Source organism: Taudactylus pleione, unplaced genomic scaffold (genome assembly GCF_031769625.1).
Source record: "Taudactylus pleione unplaced genomic scaffold, aTauple2 ptg002455l, whole genome shotgun sequence".
NCBI classification, from domain to species: Eukaryota; Metazoa; Chordata; class Amphibia; order Anura; family Myobatrachidae; genus Taudactylus; species Taudactylus pleione.
The window spans coordinates 63,996-85,779 of NW_028286838.1; the positions used below are offsets into that span (position 1 = coordinate 63,996).

At 33.4% G+C, this 21,784-nt stretch overlaps 1 protein-coding gene across 2 annotated transcripts in view; it reads right to left on the reverse strand.

The window, feature by feature from the left end:
* Positions 1 to 21,560, reverse strand: part of ZBED6 (zinc finger BED-type containing 6) — a 55,231-nt gene extending 33,671 nt beyond the window's left edge. The window contains exon 1 of one of the 2 annotated variants that reach the window (XM_088466104.1): positions 21,485 to 21,560. The gene's annotated coding sequence lies outside the window, so the exon portion shown is untranslated. The other variant, XM_088466105.1, reaches the window with a different exon arrangement.
* Positions 21,561 to 21,784: the final 224 nt, after the last annotated feature.

Here is a 21,784-nt window from a genome sequence, read left to right on the forward strand (position 1 = left end):
GTTACACTGTACTGCTACTACATTATCACTTCTGTACTGTTACTACATTATCACTACTCTATTGTTACTGTGTTACACTGTACTGCTACTAAATTGTCACTTCTGTACTGTTACTACATAATCACTGCTCTATTGTTACTATGTTACACTGTACTGCTACTACATTATCACTTCTGTACTGTTACTACATTATCACTGCTCTATTGTTACTATGTTACACTGTACTGCTACTACATTGTCACTTCTGTACTTACTACATTATCACTGCTCTATTGTTACTGTGTTACATTATCACTGCTCTATTGTTACTATGTTACACTGTACTGCTACCACATTGTCACTTCTGCACTTACTACATTATCACTGCTCTATTGTTACTATGTTACACTGTACTGCTACTACATTATCACTTCTGTACTGTTACTACATTATCACTACTCTATTGTTACTGTGTTACACTGTACTGCTACTACATTATCACTTCTGTACTGTTACTACATTATCACTACTCTATTGTTACTGTGTTACACTGTACTGCTACTACATTATCACTTCTGTACTGTTACTACATTATCACTACTCTATTGTTACTGTGTTACACTGTACTGCTACTACATTATCACTTCTGTACTTACTACATTATCACTGCTCTATTGTTACTATGTTACACTGTACTGCTACTACATTATCACTTCTGTACTTACTACATTATCACTTCTGTACTTACTACATTATCACTGCTCTATTGTTACTATGTTACACTGTACTGATACTACATTATCACTTCTGTACTGTTACTACATTATGACTACTCTATTGTTACTATGTTACACTGTACTGCTACATTATCACTACTCTATTGTTACTATGTTACACTGTACTGCTACTACATTATCACTTCTGTACTTACTACATTATCACTGCTCTATTGTTACTATGTTACACTGTACTGCTACTACATTATCACATCTGTACTTACTACATTATCACTGCTCTATTGTTACTGTGTTACACTGTAATTCTACTACATTGTCACTTCTGTACTTACTACATTATGACTGCTCTGTTGTTACTATGTTACACTGTACTGCTACTACATTATCACTTCTGTACTGTTACTACATTATCACTACTCTATTGTTACTGTGTTACACTGTACTGCTATTACATTATCACTGCTCTATTGTTACTATGTTACACTGTACTGCTACTACATTATCACTTCTGTACTTACTACATTATCACTTCTGTACTGTTACTACATTATCACTACTCTATTGTTACTGTGTTACACTGTACTGCTACTAAATTGTCACTTCTGTACTGTTACTACATAATCACTGCTCTATTGTTACTATGTTACACTGTACTGCTACTACATTATCACTTCTGTACTGTTACTACATTATCACTGCTCTATTGTTACTATGTTACACTGTACTGCTACTACATTGTCACTTCTGTACTTACTACATTATCACTGCTCTATTGTTACTGTGTTACATTATCACTGCTCTATTGTTACTATGTTACACTGTACTGCTACCACATTGTCACTTCTGCACTTACTACATTATCACTGCTCTATTGTTACTATGTTACACTGTACTGCTACTACATTATCACTTCTGTACTGTTACTACATTATCACTACTCTATTGTTACTGTGTTACACTGTACTGCTACTACATTATCACTTCTGTACTGTTACTACATTATCACTACTCTATTGTTACTGTGTTACACTGTACTGCTACTACATTATCACTTCTGTACTGTTACTACATTATCACTACTCTATTGTTACTGTGTTACACTGTACTGCTACTACATTATCACTTCTGTACTTACTACATTATCACTGCTCTATTGTTACTGTGTTACACTGTACTGCTACTACATTATCACTTCTGTACTTACTACATTATCACTTCTGTACTTACTACATTATCACTGCTCTATTGTTACTATGTTACACTGTACTGATACTACATTATCACTTCTGTACTGTTACTACATTATGACTACTCTATTGTTACTATGTTACACTGTACTGCTACATTATCACTACTCTATTGTTACTATGTTACACTGTACTGCTACTACATTATCACTTCTGTACTTACTACATTATCACTGCTCTATTGTTACTATGTTACACTGTACTGCTACTACATTATCACATCTGTACTTACTACATTATCACTGCTCTATTGTTACTGTGTTACACTGTAATTCTACTACATTGTCACTTCTGTACTTACTACATTATGACTGCTCTGTTGTTACTATGTTACACTGTACTGCTACTACATTATCACTTCTGTACTGTTACTACATTATCACTACTCTATTGTTACTGTGTTACACTGTACTGCTATTACATTATCACTGCTCTATTGTTACTATGTTACACTGTACTGCTACTACATTATCACTACTCTATTGTTACTATGTTACACTGTACTGCTACTACATTATCACTACTCTATTGTTACTATGTTACACTGTACTGCTACTACATTGTCACTTCTGCACTTACTACATTATCACTGCTCTATTGTTACTATGTTACACTGTACTGCTACTACATTATCACTACTCTATTGTTACTATGTCACACTGTACTGATACTACATTATCGCTGCTCTATTGTTACTATGTTACACTGTACTGCTACTACATTATCACATCTGTACTGTTACTACATTATCACTGCTCTATTGTTACTATGTTACACTGTACTGCTATTACATTATCACTGCTCTATTGTTACTGTGTTAGACTGTACTGCTACTACATTGTCACTTCTGCACTTACTACATTATCACTGCTCTATTGTTACTATGTTACACTGTACTGATACTACATTATCACTACTCTATTGTTACTATGTCACACTGTACTGATACTACATTATCACTGCTCTATTGTTACTATGTCACACTGTACTGCTACTACATTATCACTTCTGTACTTACTACATTATCACTGCTCTATTGTTACTATGTTACACTGTACTGCTACTACATTATCACTTCTGTACTGTTACTAAATTATCACTGCTCTATTGTTACTGTGTTACATTATCACTGCTCTATTGTTACTGTGTTACACTGTACTGCTACTACATTATCACTTCTGTACTGTTACTACATTATCACTACTCTATTGTTACTGTGTTACACTGTACTGCTACTACATTATCACTTCTGTACTGTTACTACATTATCACTACTCTATTGTTACTGTGTTACACTGTACTGCTACTAAATTGTCACTTCTGTACTGTTACTACATAATCACTGCTCTATTGTTACTATGTTACACTGTACTGCTACTACATTATCACTTCTGTACTTACTACATTATCACTGCTCTATTGTTACTGTGTTACATTATCACTGCTCTATTGTTACTATGTTACACTGTACTGCTACCACATTGTCACTTCTGCACTTACTACATTATCACTGCTCTATTGTTACTATGTTACACTGTACTGCTACTACATTATCACTTCTGTACTGTTACTACATTATCACTACTCTATTGTTACTGTGTTACACTGTACTGCTACTACATTATCACTTCTGTACTGTTACTACATTATCACTACTCTATTGTTACTGTGTTACACTGTACTGCTACTACATTATCACTTCTGTACTGTTACTACATTATCACTACTCTATTGTTACTGTGTTACACTGTACTGCTACTACATTATCACTTCTGTACTTACTACATTATCACTGCTCTATTGTTACTATGTTACACTGTACTGCTACTACATTATCACTTCTGTACTTACTACATTATCACTTCTGTACTTACTACATTATCACTGCTCTATTGTTACTATGTTACACTGTACTGATACTACATTATCACTTCTGTACTGTTACTACATTATGACTACTCTATTGTTACTATGTTACACTGTACTGCTACATTATCACTACTCTATTGTTACTATGTTACACTGTACTGCTACTACATTATCACTTCTGTACTTACTACATTATCACTGCTCTATTGTTACTATGTTACACTGTACTGCTACTACATTATCACATCTGTACTTACTACATTATCACTGCTCTATTGTTACTGTGTTACACTGTAATTCTACTACATTGTCACTTCTGTACTTACTACATTATGACTGCTCTGTTGTTACTATGTTACACTGTACTGCTACTACATTATCACTTCTGTACTGTTACTACATTATCACTACTCTATTGTTACTGTGTTACACTGTACTGCTATTACATTATCACTGCTCTATTGTTACTATGTTACACTGTACTGCTACTACATTATCACTTCTGTACTTACTACATTATCACTTCTGTACTGTTACTACATTATCACTACTCTATTGTTACTGTGTTACACTGTACTGCTATTACATTATCACTGCTCTATTGTTACTATGTTACACTGTACTGCTACTACATTATCACTGCTCTGTTGTTACTATGTTACACTGTACTGCTACTACATTATCACTTCTGTACTGTTACTACATTATCACTACTCTATTGTTACTGTGTTACACTGTACTGCTATTACATTATCACTGCTCTATTGTTACTATGTTACACTGTACTGCTACTACATTATCACATCTGTACTGTTACTACATTATCACTGCTCTATTGTTACTATGTTACACTGTACTGCTATTACATTATCACTGCTCTATTGTTACTATGTTACACTGTACTGCTACCACATTGTCACTTCTGCACTTACTACATTATCACTGCTCTATTGTTACTATGTTACACTGTACTGCTACTACATTATCACTTCTGTACTGTTACTACATTATCACTACTCTATTGTTACTGTGTTACACTGTACTGATATTACATTATCACTGCTCTATTGTTACTATATTACACTGTACTCCAACTACATTATCACTTCTGTACTGTTACTACATTATCACTACTCTATTGTTACTGTGTTACACTGTACTGCTACTACATTATCACTTCTGTACTGTTACTACATTATCACTACTCTATTGTTACTGTGTTACACTGTACTGCTACTACATTATCACTTCTGTACTGTTACTACATTATCACTACTCTATTGTTACTGTGTTACACTGTACTGCTACTACATTATCACTTCTGTACTGTTACTACATTATCACTACTCTATTGTTACTGTGTTACACTGTACTGCTACTAAATTGTCACTTCTGTACTGTTACTACATTATCACTGCTCTATTGTTACTATGTTACACTGTACTGCTACTACATTATCACTTCTGTACTGTTACTACATTATCACTGCTCTATTGTTACTATGTTACACTGTACTCCAACTACATTATCACTTCTGTACTGTTACTACATTATCACTACTCTATTGTTACTGTGTTACATTATCACTGCTCTATTGTTACTATGTTACACTGTACTGCTACTACATTGTCACTTCTGTACTTACTACATTATCACTGCTCTATTGTTACTGTGTTACATTATCACTGCTCTATTGTTACTATGTTACACTGTACTGCTACTACATTATCACTTCTGTACTTACTACATTATCACTGCTCTATTGTTACTATGTTACACTGTACTGCTACATTATCACTACTCTATTGTTACTATGTTACACTGTACTGCTACTACATTATCACTACTCTATTGTTACTATGTTACACTGTACTGCTACTACATTGTCACTTCTGCACTTACTACATTATCACTACTCTATTGTTACTATGTTACACTGTACTGCTACTACATTATCACTGCTCTATTGTTACTATGTTACACTGTACTGCTACTACATTATCACATCTGTACTGTTACTACATTATCACTGCTTTATTGTTACTATGTTACACTGTACTGCTACTACATTATCACTTCTGTACTTACTACATTATCACTGCTCTATTGTTACTATTTTACACTGTACTGTTACAACATTATATCTACTCTATTGTTACTATGTTACACTGTACTACTTCTACATTGTCACTTCTGTACTTACTACATTATCACTACTCTATTGTTACTATGTTACACTGTACTGCTACTACATTATCACTTCTGTACTGTTACTACATTATCACTACTCTATTGTTACTGTGTTACACTGTACTGCTACTAAATTGTCACTTCTGTACTGTTACTACATTATCACTGCTCTATTGTTACTGTGTTACACTGTAATTCTACTACATTGTCACTTCTGTACTTACTACATTATGACTGCTCTGTTGTTACTATGTTACACTGTACTGCTACTACATTATCACTTCTGTACTGTTACTACATTATCACTGCTCTATTGTTACTGTGTTACACTGTACTGCTATTACATTATCACTGCTCTATTGTTACTATGTTACACTGTACTGCTACTACATTATCACTTCTGTACTTACTACATTATCACTTCTGTACTGTTACTACATTATCACTACTCTATTGTTACTGTGTTACACTGTACTGCTATTACATTATCACTGCTCTATTGTTACTATGTTACACTGTACTGCTACTACATTATCACTGCTCTGTTGTTACTATGTTACACTGTACTGCTACTACATTATCACTTCTGTACTGTTACTACATTATCACTACTCTATTGTTACTGTGTTACACTGTACTGCTATTACATTATCACTGCTCTATTGTTACTATGTTACACTGTACTGCTACTACATTATCACATCTGTACTGTTACTACATTATCACTGCTCTATTGTTACTATGTTACACTGTACTGCTATTACATTATCACTGCTCTATTGTTACTATGTTACACTGTACTGCTACCACATTGTCACTTCTGCACTTACTACATTATCACTGCTCTATTGTTACTATGTTACACTGTACTGCTACTACATTATCACTTCTGTACTGTTACTACATTATCACTACTCTATTGTTACTGTGTTACACTGTACTGATATTACATTATCACTGCTCTATTGTTACTATATTACACTGTACTCCAACTACATTATCACTTCTGTACTGTTACTACATTATCACTACTCTATTGTTACTGTGTTACACTGTACTGCTACTACATTATCACTTCTGTACTGTTACTACATTATCACTACTCTATTGTTACTGTGTTACACTGTACTGCTACTACATTATCACTTCTGTACTGTTACTACATTATCACTACTCTATTGTTACTGTGTTACACTGTACTGCTACTACATTATCACTTCTGTACTGTTACTACATTATCACTACTCTATTGTTACTGTGTTACACTGTACTGCTACTAAATTGTCACTTCTGTACTGTTACTACATTATCACTGCTCTATTGTTACTATGTTACACTGTACTGCTACTACATTATCACTTCTGTACTGTTACTACATTATCACTGCTCTATTGTTACTATGTTACACTGTACTCCAACTACATTATCACTTCTGTACTGTTACTACATTATCACTACTCTATTGTTACTGTGTTACATTATCACTGCTCTATTGTTACTATGTTACACTGTACTGCTACTACATTGTCACTTCTGTACTTACTACATTATCACTGCTCTATTGTTACTGTGTTACATTATCACTGCTCTATTGTTACTATGTTACACTGTACTGCTACTCCATTATCACTTCTGTACTTACTACATTATCACTGCTCTATTGTTACTATGTTACACTGTACTGCTACATTATCACTACTCTATTGTTACTATGTTACACTGTACTGCTACTACATTATCACTACTCTATTGTTACTATGTTACACTGTACTGCTACTACATTGTCACTTCTGCACTTACTACATTATCACTACTCTATTGTTACTATGTTACACTGTACTGCTACTACATTATCACTGCTCTATTGTTACTATGTTACACTGTACTGCTACTACATTATCACATCTGTACTGTTACTACATTATCACTGCTTTATTGTTACTATGTTACACTGTACTGCTACTACATTATCACTTCTGTACTTACTACATTATCACTGCTCTATTGTTACTATTTTACACTGTACTGTTACAACATTATATCTACTCTATTGTTACTATGTTACACTGTACTACTTCTACATTGTCACTTCTGTACTTACTACATTATCACTACTCTATTGTTACTATGTTACACTGTACTGCTACTACATTATCACTTCTGTACTGTTACTACATTATCACTACTCTATTGTTACTGTGTTACACTGTACTGCTACTAAATTGTCACTTCTGTACTGTTACTACATTATCACTGCTCTATTGTTACTATGTTACACTGTACTGCTACTACATTGTCACTTCTGTACTTACTACATTATCACTGCTCTATTGTTACTATGTTACACTGTACTGCTACTACATTGTCACTTCTGTACTTACTACATTATCACTGCTCTATTGTTACTATGTTACACTGTACTGCTACTACATTATCACTGCTCTATTGTTACTATGTTACACTGTACTGCTACTACATTATCACTTCTGTACTGTTACTACATTATCACTACTCTATTGTTACTGTGTTACACTGTACTGCTACTAAATTGTCACTTCTGTACTGTTACTACATTATCACTGCTCTATTGTTACTATGTTACACTGTACTGCTACTACATTATCACTTCTGTACTGTTACTACATTATCACTGCTCTATTGTTACTATGTTACACTGTACTGTTACTACATTATCACTGCTTTATTGTTACTATGTTACACTGTACTGATACTACATTATCACTTCTGTACATACTACATTATCACTGCCCTATTGTTACTATGATACACTGTACTACTACTACATTGTCACTGCTCTATTGTTACTATGTTACACTGCCCTATTTTTACTATGTTACACTGTACTGCTTCTACATTATCACTGCTTTATTGTTACTATGTTACACTGTACTGCTACTACATTATCACTTCTGTACTTACTACATTGTCACTGCTCTATTGTTACTATGTTACACTGTACTGCTACTACATTATCACTGCCCTATTGTTACTATGATACACTGTACTACTACTACATTATCATTTCTGTACTTACTACATTATCACTGCTCTATTGTTACTATGTTACACTGTACTGATACTACATTATCACTTCTGTACTTACTACATTGTCACTGCTCTATTGTTACTATGTTACACTGTACTGCTACTACATTATCACTTCTGTACTTACTACATTATCACTGCTCTATTGTTACTATGTTACACTGTACTGATACTACATTATCACTTCTGTACTTACTACATTGTCACTGCTCTATTGTTACTATGTTACACTGTACTGCTACTACATTATCACTTCTGTACTTACTACATTATCACTGCTCTATTGTTACTATGTTACACTGTACTGCTACTAAATTGTCACTTCTGTACTGTTACTACATTATCACTACTCTATTGTTACTATGTTACACTGTACTGCTACTACATTGTCTCTTCTGCACTTACTACATTATCACTACTCTATTGTTACTGTGTTACACTGTACTCCAACTACATTATCACTTCTGTACTGTTACTACATTATCACTACTCTATTGTTACTATGTTACACTGTACTGCTACTACATTGTCACTTCTGTACTTACTACATTATCACTGCTCTATTGTTACTGTGTTACATTATCACTGCTCTATTGTTACTATGTTACACTGTACTGCTACTACATTATCACTTCTGTACTTACAACATTATCACTGCTCTATTGTTACTATGTTACACTGTACTGCTACATTATCACTACTCTATTGTTACTATGTTACACTGTACTGCTACTACATTATCACTACTCTATTGTTACTATGTTACACTGTACTGCTACTACATTATCACTGCTCTATTGTTACTATGTTACACTGTACTGCTACTACATTATCACATCTGTACTGTTACTACATTATCACTGCTTTATTGTTACTATGTTACACTGTACTGATACTACATTATCACTTCTGTACTTACTACATTATCACTGATCTATTGTTACTATGTTACACTGTACTGCTACTACATTATCACTTCTGTACTTACTACATTATCACTGCTCTATTGTTACTATTTTACACTGTACTGTTACAACATTATATCTACTCTATTGTTACTATGTTACACTGTACTACTTCTACATTGTCACTTCTGTACTTACTACATTATCACTACTCTATTGTTACTATGTTACACTGTACTGCTACTACATTATCACTGCTTTATTGTTACTATGTTACACTGTACTGATACTACATTATCACTTCTGTACTTACTACATTATTACTGCTCTATTGTTACTGTGTTACACTGTACTGCTACTACATTATCACTGCTCTATTGTTACTATGTTACACTGTACTGATACTACATTATCACTTCTGTACTTACTACATTATCACTACTCTATTGTTACTGTTATACACTGTACTGCTACTACATTATCACTGCTCTATTGTTACTATGTTACACTGTACTGTTACTACATTATCACTGCTTTATTGTTACTATGTTACACTGTACTGCTGCTACATTATCATTTCTGTACTTACTACATTATCACTACTCTATTGTTACTATGTTACACTGTACTGATACTACATTATCACTTCTGTACTTACTACATTGTCACTGCTCTATTGTTACTATATTACACTGCCCTATTTTTACTATGTTACACTGTACTGCTACTACATTATCATTTCTGTACTTACTACATTATCACTACTCTATTGTTACTATGTTACACTGTACTGCTACTACATTATCATTTCTGTACTTACTACATTATCACTACTCTATTGTTACTATGTTACACTGTACTGCTACTACATTATCACTGCCCTATTGTTACTATGATACACTGTACTACTACTACATTGTCACTGCTCTATTGTTACTATGTTACACTGTACTGCTACTACATTATCACTTCTGTACTTACTACATTATCACTGCTCTATTGTTACTATGTTACCCTGTACTGCTACTAAATTGTCACTTCTGTACTGTTACTACATTATCACTACTCTATTGTTACTATGTTACACTGTACTGCTACTAAATTGTCACTTCTGTACTGTTACTACATTATCACTACTCTATTGTTACTATGTTACACTGTACTGCTACTACATTGTCACTTCTGTACTTACTACATTATCACTGCTCTATTGTTACTGTGTTACATTATCACTGCTCTATTGTTACTATGTTACACTGTACTGCTACTACATTATCACTTCTGTACTGTTACTACATTATGACTACTCTATTGTTACTATGTTACACTGTACTGCTACTACATTATCACTTCTGTACTTACTACATTATCACTACTCTATTGTTACTAGGTTACACTGTACTGCTACTACATTATCACTTCTGTACTTACTACATTATCACTACTCTATTGTTACTATGTTACACTGTACTGCTACTACATTATCACTTCTGTACTTACTACATTATCACTGCTCTATTGTTACTATGTTACACTGTACTGCTACTACATTATCACTTCTGTACTTACTACATTATCACTGCTCTATTGTTACTATGTTACACTGTACTGCTACATTATCACTACTCTATTGTTACTATGTTACACTGTACTGCTACATTATCACTACTCTATTGTTACTATGTTACACTGTACTGATACTACATTATCACTTCTGTACTTACTACATTATCACTGATCTATTGTTACTATGTTACACTGTACTGATACTACATTATCACTTCCGTACTGTTACAACATTATATCTACTCTATTGTTACTATATTACACTGTACTGCTACTACATTATCACTGCTTTATTGTTACTATATTACACTGTACTGCTACTACATTATCACTTCTGTACTGTTACAACATTATATCTACTCTATTGTTACTATATTACACTGTACTGCTACTACATTATCACTGCTCTATTGTTACTATGTTACACTGTACTACTTCTACATTGTCACTTCTGTACTTACTACATTATCACTGCTCTATTGTTACTATGTTACACTGTACTGCTACTACATTATCACTGCTCTATTGTTACTATGTTACACTGTACTGCTACTACATTATCACTGCTCTATTGTTACTATGTTACACTGTACTGCTACTACATTATCACTTCTGTACTTACTACATTATCACTGCTCTATTGTTACTATGTTACACTGTACTGCTACTACATTATCACTTCTGTACTTACTACATTATCACTGCTCTATTGTTACTATGTTACACTGTACTAGTACTACATTATCACTTCTGTACTTACTACATTATCACTGCTCTATTGTTACTATGTTACACTGTACTGCTACTACATTGTCACTTCTGTACTTACTACATTATCACTGCTCTATTGTTACTATGTTACACCGTACTGCTACTACATTGTCACTTCTGTACTTACTACATTATCACTGCTCTATTGTTACTATGTTACACCGTACTGCTACTACATTGTCACTTCTGTACTTACTACATTATCAATGCTCTATTGTTACTATGTTCCACTGTACTGCTACTACATTATCACTGCTCTATTGTTACTATGTTACACTGTACTGCTACTACATTATCACATCTGTACTGTTACTACATTATCACTGCTCTATTGATACTATGTTACACTGTACTGCTACTACATTATCCCTGCTCTATTGTTACTATGTTACACTGTACTGCTACTACATTGTCACTTCTGTACTTACTACATTATCACTGCTCTATTGTTACTATGTTCCACTGTACTGCTACTACATTATCACTGCTCTATTGTTACTATGTTACACTGTACTGCTACTACATTATCACATCTGTACTGTTACTACATTATCACTGCTCTATTGATACTATGTTACACTGTACTGCTACTACATTATCCCTGCTCTATTGTTACTATGTTACACCGTACTGCTACTACATTGTCACTTCTGTACTTACTACATTATCAATGCTCTATTGTTACTATGTTCCACTGTACTGCTACTACATTGTCACTTCTGTATTGTTACTACATTATCACTGCTCTATTTTTACTATGTTACACTGTACTGCTACAACATTATCACTTCTGTACTTACTACATTATCACTTCTGTACTTACTACATTATCACTTCTGTACTTACTACATTATCTCTGCTTTATTGTTACTATGTTACACTGTACTGATACTACATTGTCACTTCTGTACTTACTACATTATCACTGCTCTATTGTTACTATGTTTCATTGTACTGCTACTACATTATCACTTCTGTACTGTTACAACATTATAACTACTCTATTGTTACTATGTTACACTGTACTGCTACATTATCACTACTCTATTGTTACTATGTTACACTGTACTGCTACATTATCACTACTCTATTGTTACTATGTTACACTGCACTACTTCTACATTATCAGTGCTCTGTTGTTACTAAATTACTCTGTACTTACTACATTATCACTACTCTATTGTTACTATGTTACACTGTACTGCTACTACATTATTACTTCTGTACTTACTACATTATCACTGCTCTATTGTTACTAAGTTACACTGTACTGCTACTACATTATCACTTCTGTACTTACTATATTATCACTGCTCTATTGTTACTATGTTACACTGTACTGCTACTACATTATCACTTCTGTACTTACTACATTATCACTGCCCTATTGTTACTATGTTACACTGTACTGCTAATACATTATCACTGCTTTATTGTTACTATGTTACACTGTACTGATACTACATTATCACTGCTCTATTGTTACTATGTTACACTGTACTGCTACTACATTATCACTGCTTTATTGTTACTATGTTACACTGTACTGATACTACATTATCACTGCTCTATTGTTACTATGTTACACTGTACTGCTACTACATTATCACTGCTTTATTGTTACTATGTTACACTGTACTGATACTACATTATCACTGCTCTATTGTTACTATGTTACACTGTACTGCTACTACATTATCACTGCTCTATTGTTACTATGTTACACTGTACTGATACTACATTATCACTGCTCTATTGTTACTATGTTACACTGTACTGATACTACATTATCACTGCTCTATTGTTACTATATTACACTGTACTGCTACTACATTATCACTGCTCTATTGTTACTATGTTACACTGTACTGCTACTACATTATCACTTCTGTACTTACTACATTATCACTGCTCTATTGTTACTATGTTACACTGTACTGCTACTACATTATCACTTCTGTACTTACTACATTATTACTGCTCTATTGTTACTATGTTACACTGTACTGATACTACATTATCACTTCTGTACTTACTACATTATTACTGCTCTATTGTTACTATGTTACACTGTACTGCTACTACATTGTCACTTCTGTATTGTTACTATGTTACACTGTACTGCTACTACATTATCACTGCTTTATTGTTACTATGTTACACTGTACTGCTACTACATTATCACTGCTCTATTGTTACTATGTTACACTGTACTGCTACTACATTATCACTGCTCTATTGTTACTATGTTACACTGTACTGCTACTACATTGTCACTTCTGTATTGTTACTATGTTACACTGTACTGCTACTACATTATCACTGCTTTATTGTTACTATGTTACACTGTACTGCTACTACATTATCACTGCTCTATTGTTACTATGTTACACTGTACTGCTACTACATTATCACTGCTCTATTGTTACTATGTTACACTGTACTGCTACTACATTATCACTTCTGTACTTACTACATTATCACTGCTTTATCGTTACTATGTTACACTGTACTGCTACTACATTATCACTGCTCTATTGTTACTATGTTACACTGTACTGCTACTACATTATCCCTGCTCTATTGTTACTATGTTACACTGTACTGCTACTACATTATCACTTCTGTACTTACTACATTATCACTGCTCTATTGTTACTATGTTACACTGTACTGCTACTACATTATCACATCTGTACTGTTACTACATTATCACTGCTCTATTGATACTATGTTACACTGTACTGCTACTACATTATCCCTGCTTTATTGTTACTATGTTACACTGTACTGATACTACATTATCACTGCTCTATTGTTACTATGTTACACTGTACTGCTACTACATTATCACATCTGTACTGTTACTACATTATCACTGCTCTATTGATACTATGTTACACTGTACTGCTACTACATTATCCCTGCTTTATTGTTACTATGTTACACTGTACTGCTACTACATTATCACTGCTCTATTGTTACTATGTTACACTGTACTGCTACTACATTATCACTGCTCTATTGATACTATGTTACACTGTACTGCTACTACATTATCACTGCTCTATTGATACTATGTTACACTGTACTGCTACTACATTATCACTGCTCTATTGTTACTATGTTACACTGTACTGCTACTACATTATCACTGCTCTATTGATACTATGTTACACTGTACTGCTACTACATTATCCCTGCTTTATTGTTACTATGTTACACTGTACTGCTACTACATTATCACTGCTTTATTGTTACTATGTTACACTGTACTGCTAATACATTATCACTGCCCTATTGTTACTATGTTACACTGTACTGCTACTACATTATCATTTCTGTACTTACTACATTATCACTGCTTTATCGTTACTATGTTACACTGTACTGCTACTACATTATCACTGCTCTATTGTTACTATGTTACACTGTACTGCTACTACATTATCACTGCTTTATTGTTACTATGTTACACTGTACTGCTACTACATTATCACTGCTCTATTGTTACTATGTTACACTGTACTGCTACTACATTATCACTGCTTTATTGTTACTATGTTACACTGTACTGATACTACATTATCACTGCTCTATTGTTACTATGTTACACTGTACTGCTACTACATTATCACTGCTTTATTGTTACTATGTTACACTGTACTGATACTACATTATCACTGCTCTATTGTTACTATGTTACACTGTACTGCTACTACATTATCACTGCTCTATTGTTACTATGTTACACTGTACTGCTACTACATTATCACTGCTCTATTGTTACTATGTTACACTGTACTGCTACTACATTATCACTGCTCTATTGTTACTATGTTACACTGTACTGCTACTACATTATCACTTCTGTACTTACTACATTATTACTGCTCTATTGTTACTATGTTACACTGTACTGATACTACATTATCACTTCTGTACTTACTACATTATTACTGCTCTATTGTTACTATGTTACACTGTACTGCTACTACATTATCATTTCTGTACTTACTACATTATCACTGCTTTATTGTTACTATGTTACACTGTACTGATACTACATTATCAATGCTCTATTGTTACTATGTTACACTGTACTGCTACTACATTGTCACTTCTGTATTGTTACTATGTTACACTGTACTGCTACTGCATTATCACTGCTTTATTGTTACTATGTTACACTGTACTGCTACTACATTATCACTGCTCTATTGTTACTATGTTACACTGTACTGCTACTACATTATCACTGCTCTATTGTTACTATGTTACACTGTACTGCTACTACATTGTCACTTCTGTATTGTTACTATGTTACACTGTACTGCTACTACATTATCACTGCTCTATTGTTACTATGTTACAATGTACTACTACTACATTATCACTGCTCTATTGTTACTATGTTACACTGTACTGCTACTACATTATCACTGCTCTATTGTTACTATGTTACACTGTACTGCTACTACATTATCCCTGCTCTATTGTTACTATGTTACACTGTACTGATACTACATTATCACTGCTCTATTGTTACTATGTCACACTGTACTGCTACTACATTATCACTTCTGTACTTACTACATTATCACTGCTCTATTGTTACTATGTTACACTGTACTGCTACTACATTATCACTGCTCTATTGTTACTATGTTACACTATACTGCTACTACATTATCACATCTGTACTGTTACTACATTATCACTGCTCTATTGATACTATGTTACACTGTACTGCTACTACATTATCCCTGCTCTATTGTTACTATGTTACACTGTACTGCTACTACATTATCACTGCTCTATTGTTACTATGTTACACCGTACTGCTACTACATTGTCACTTCTGTACTTACTACATTATCACTGCTCTATTGTTACTATGTTACACCGTACTGCTACTACATTGTCACTTCTGTACTTACTACATTATCACTGCTCTATTGTTACTATGTTCCACTGTACTGCTACTACATTGTCACTTCTGTATTGTTACTACATTATCACTGCTCTATTTTTACTATGTTACACTGTACTGCTACAACATTATCACTTCTGTACTTACTACATTGTCACTTCTGTACTTACTACATTGTCACTTCTGTATTGTTACTACATTATCACTGCTCTATTGTTACTATGTTACACTGTACTGCTACTACATTATCACTGCTCTATTGTTACTATGTTACACTGTACTACTACTACATTATCACTGCTCTATTGTTACTATGTTACACTGTACTACTACTACATTATCACTACTCTATTGTTACTATGTTACACTGTACTGCTACTACATTATCACTGCTCTATTGTTACTATGTTACACTGTACTGCTACTACATTATCAATGCTCTATTGTTACTGTATTACACTGTACTGATACTACATTATCACTACTCTATTGTTACTATGTTACACTATACTGCTACTACATTATTACTTCTGTACTTACTACATTATCACTGCTCTATTGTTACTAAGTTACACTGTACTGCTACTACATTATCACTTCTGTACTTACTATATTATCACTGCTCTATTGTTACTATGTTACACTGTACTGCTACTACATTATTACTTCTGTACTTACTACATTATCACTGCTCTATTGTTACTAAGTTACACTATACTGCTACTACATTATTACTTCTGTAATTACTACATTATCACTGCTCTATTGTTACTAAGTTACACTGTACTGCTACTACATTATCACATCTGTACTGTTACTACATTATCACTGCTTTATTGTTACTATGTTACACTGTACTGATACTACATTATCACTGCTCTATTGTTACTATGTTACACTGTACTGCTACTACATTATTACTTCTGTACTTACTACATTATCACTGCTCTATTGTTACTATGTTACACTATACTGCTACTACATTATTACTTCTGTACTTACTACATTATCACTGCTCTATTGTTACTAAGTTACACTATACTGCTACTACATTATTACTTCTGTACTTACTACATTATCACTGCTCTATTGTTACTAAGTTACACTGTACTGCTACTACATTATCACATCTGTACTGTTACTACATTATCACTGCTTTATTGTTACTATGTTACACTGTACTGATACTACATTATCACTGCTCTATTGTTACTATGTTACACTGTACTGATACTACATTATCACTGCTCTATTGTTACTATGTTACACTGTACTGCTACTACATTATCAATGCTCTATTGTTACTATGTTACACTGTACTGCTACTACATTATCACTGCTCTATTGTTACTATGTTACACTGTACTGCTACTACATTATCAATGCTCTATTGTTACTATGTTACACTGTACTGCTACTACATTATCACTACTCTATTGTTACTATGTTACACTGTACTGCTACTACATTATCACTGCTCTATTGTTACTATGTTACACTGTACTGCTACTACATTATCACTACTCTATTGTTACTATGTTACACTGTACTGCTACTACATTATCACTGCTCTATTGTTACTATGTTACACTGTACTGCTACTACATTATCAATGCTCTATTGTTACTGTATTACACTGTACTGATACTACATTATCACTACTCTATTGTTACTATGTTACACTATACTGCTACTACATTATTACTTCTGTACTTACTACATTATCACTGCTCTATTGTTACTAAGTTACACTGTACTGCTACTACATTATCACTTCTGTACTTACTATATTATCACTGCTCTATTGTTACTATGTTACACTGTACTGCTACTACATTATTACTTCTGTACTTACTACATTATCACTGCTCTATTGTTACTAAGTTACACTATACTGCTACTACATTATTACTTCTGTACTTACTACATTATCACTGCTCTATTGTTACTAAGTTACACTGTACTGCTACTACATTATCACATCTGTACTGTTACTACATTATCACTGCTTTATTGTTACTATGTTACACTGTACTGATACTACATTATCACTGCTCTATTGTTACTATGTTACACTGTACTGCTACTACATTATTACTTCTGTACTTACTACATTATCACTGCTCTATTGTTACTATGTTACACTATACTGCTACTACATTATTACTTCTGTACTTACTACATTATCACTGCTCTATTGTTACTAAGTTACACTATACTGCTACTACATTATTACTTCTGTACTTACTACATTATCACTGCTCTATTGTTACTAAGTTACACTGTACTGCTACTACATTATCACATCTGTACTGTTACTACATTATCACTGCTTTATTGTTACTATGTTACACTGTACTGATACTACATTATCACTGCTCTATTGTTACTATGTTACACTGTACTGATACTACATTATCACTGCTCTATTGTTACTATGTTACACTGTACTGCTACTACATTATCAATGCTCTATTGTTACTATGTTACACTGTACTGCTACTACATTATCACTGCTCTATTGTTACTATGTTACACTGTACTGCTACTACATTATCAATGCTCTATTGTTACTATGTTACACTGTACTGCTACTACATTATCACTACTCTATTGTTACTATGTTACACTGTACTGCTACTACATTATCACTGCTCTATTGTTACTATGTTACACTGTACTGCTACTACATTATCAATGCTCTATTGTTACTGTATTACACTGTACTGATACTACATTATCAATGCTCTATTGTTACTATGTTACACTGTACTGCTACTACATTATCACTGCTCTATTGTTACTATGTTACACTGTACTGCTACTACATTATCACTGCTCTATTGTTACTATGTTACACTGTACTGCTACTACATTATCAATGCTCTATTGTTACTGTATTACACTGTACTGATACTACATTATCAATGCTCTATTGTTACTATGTTACACTGTACTGCTACTACATTATCACTGCTCTATTGTTACTATGTTACACTGTACTGCTACTACATTATCACTGCTTTATTGTTACTATGTTACACTGTACTGCTACTACATTATCAATGCTCTATTGTTACTATGTTACACTGTACTGCTACTACCTTATCAATGCTCTATTGTTACTATGTTACACTGTACTGCTACTACATTATCACTTCTGTACTTACTACATTATCACCCTAGTGTGTATGTGTGTGCGCATGTGATAGGGATCATAGAGTGTAAGCTCTACTGGGGCAGGGACTGATGTGAATGGTAAGATATTCTCTGTAAAGCGCTGCGGAATATGTGTGCGCTATATAAATAACTGGTAATAAATAATAAATAAATAAATAATAAATTATCACTAGTATACTGTTATATTACCAGTATACTGTTACATTATTACCAGTATATTGTAACATTCTCTGTAGTATATTGTTACAGTATTATCAGTATATTATTATTACCAGTAAATTGCTGTTATTATTATTACTACCAGTATATTGCTGTTATTCTTACCAGTATGTTGCTACATTATCACTAGTATACTGTTATATTACCAGTATACTGTTACATTATTTCCAGTATGTTGCTACATTATCACTAGTATATTGTTATATTATTACCAGTATATTGTTACATTATTACCAGTATATTGTAACATTCTCTGCAGTATATTGTTACATATTACCAGTATGATGCTACATGACCACTAGTATATTATTATATTATTACCAGTATATTGTTATATTATTACCAGTATATTGTTACATTATTACCAGTATGATGCTACATGACCACTAGTATTATTGTTATATTATTACCAGTATATTGTTACAATATTACCAGTATGATGCGGCATGACCATTAGTATATTATTATAATATTACCAGTATATTGATACAGTATTACTAGTATATTGTTACAGTATTGCCAGTATTTTGTTACAGTATTACATGTATAATGTTACATTATTACAAGTATGCTGCAACATGACCACTAGTATATTGTTATATTATTATTAGTATATTGTTACATTATTACCAGTATATTGTTACATTATTACCAGTATGTTGCTACATTATTACCAGTATATTATGACATTATTACCAGTATATTGTTACATTATTACCAGTATATTGTTACATTATTACCAGTATGTTGTTACATTATTACCAGTATATTATGACATTATTACCAGTATATTGTTACATTGTCAGCACTGGGTGACTTTACCTCTCGGTTCCCAGCAGCAGCCATTATTCCTAGCTCCTCAGGCCCCTCCCCCAGGCAGGTCATACCATCACTGTCAGAGAAGGGGGGTGTACACTGGTAGCCCCAGGACACAGTCACTAGCAGCCACTATACTGGGAGAGTACTTCCTCTCCTCCCCCCACTGCTGGGAACACTGGTACAGTCCTCAGAGTAACCCTTCCCTGCCCAGGAGTGCAGCACTGTGCTGGGGGCGTCCATGTACATATCCAGCAGCAGCAGCTATAATACCCCTTTACCCAGAGACTACGTGAATTACACAGG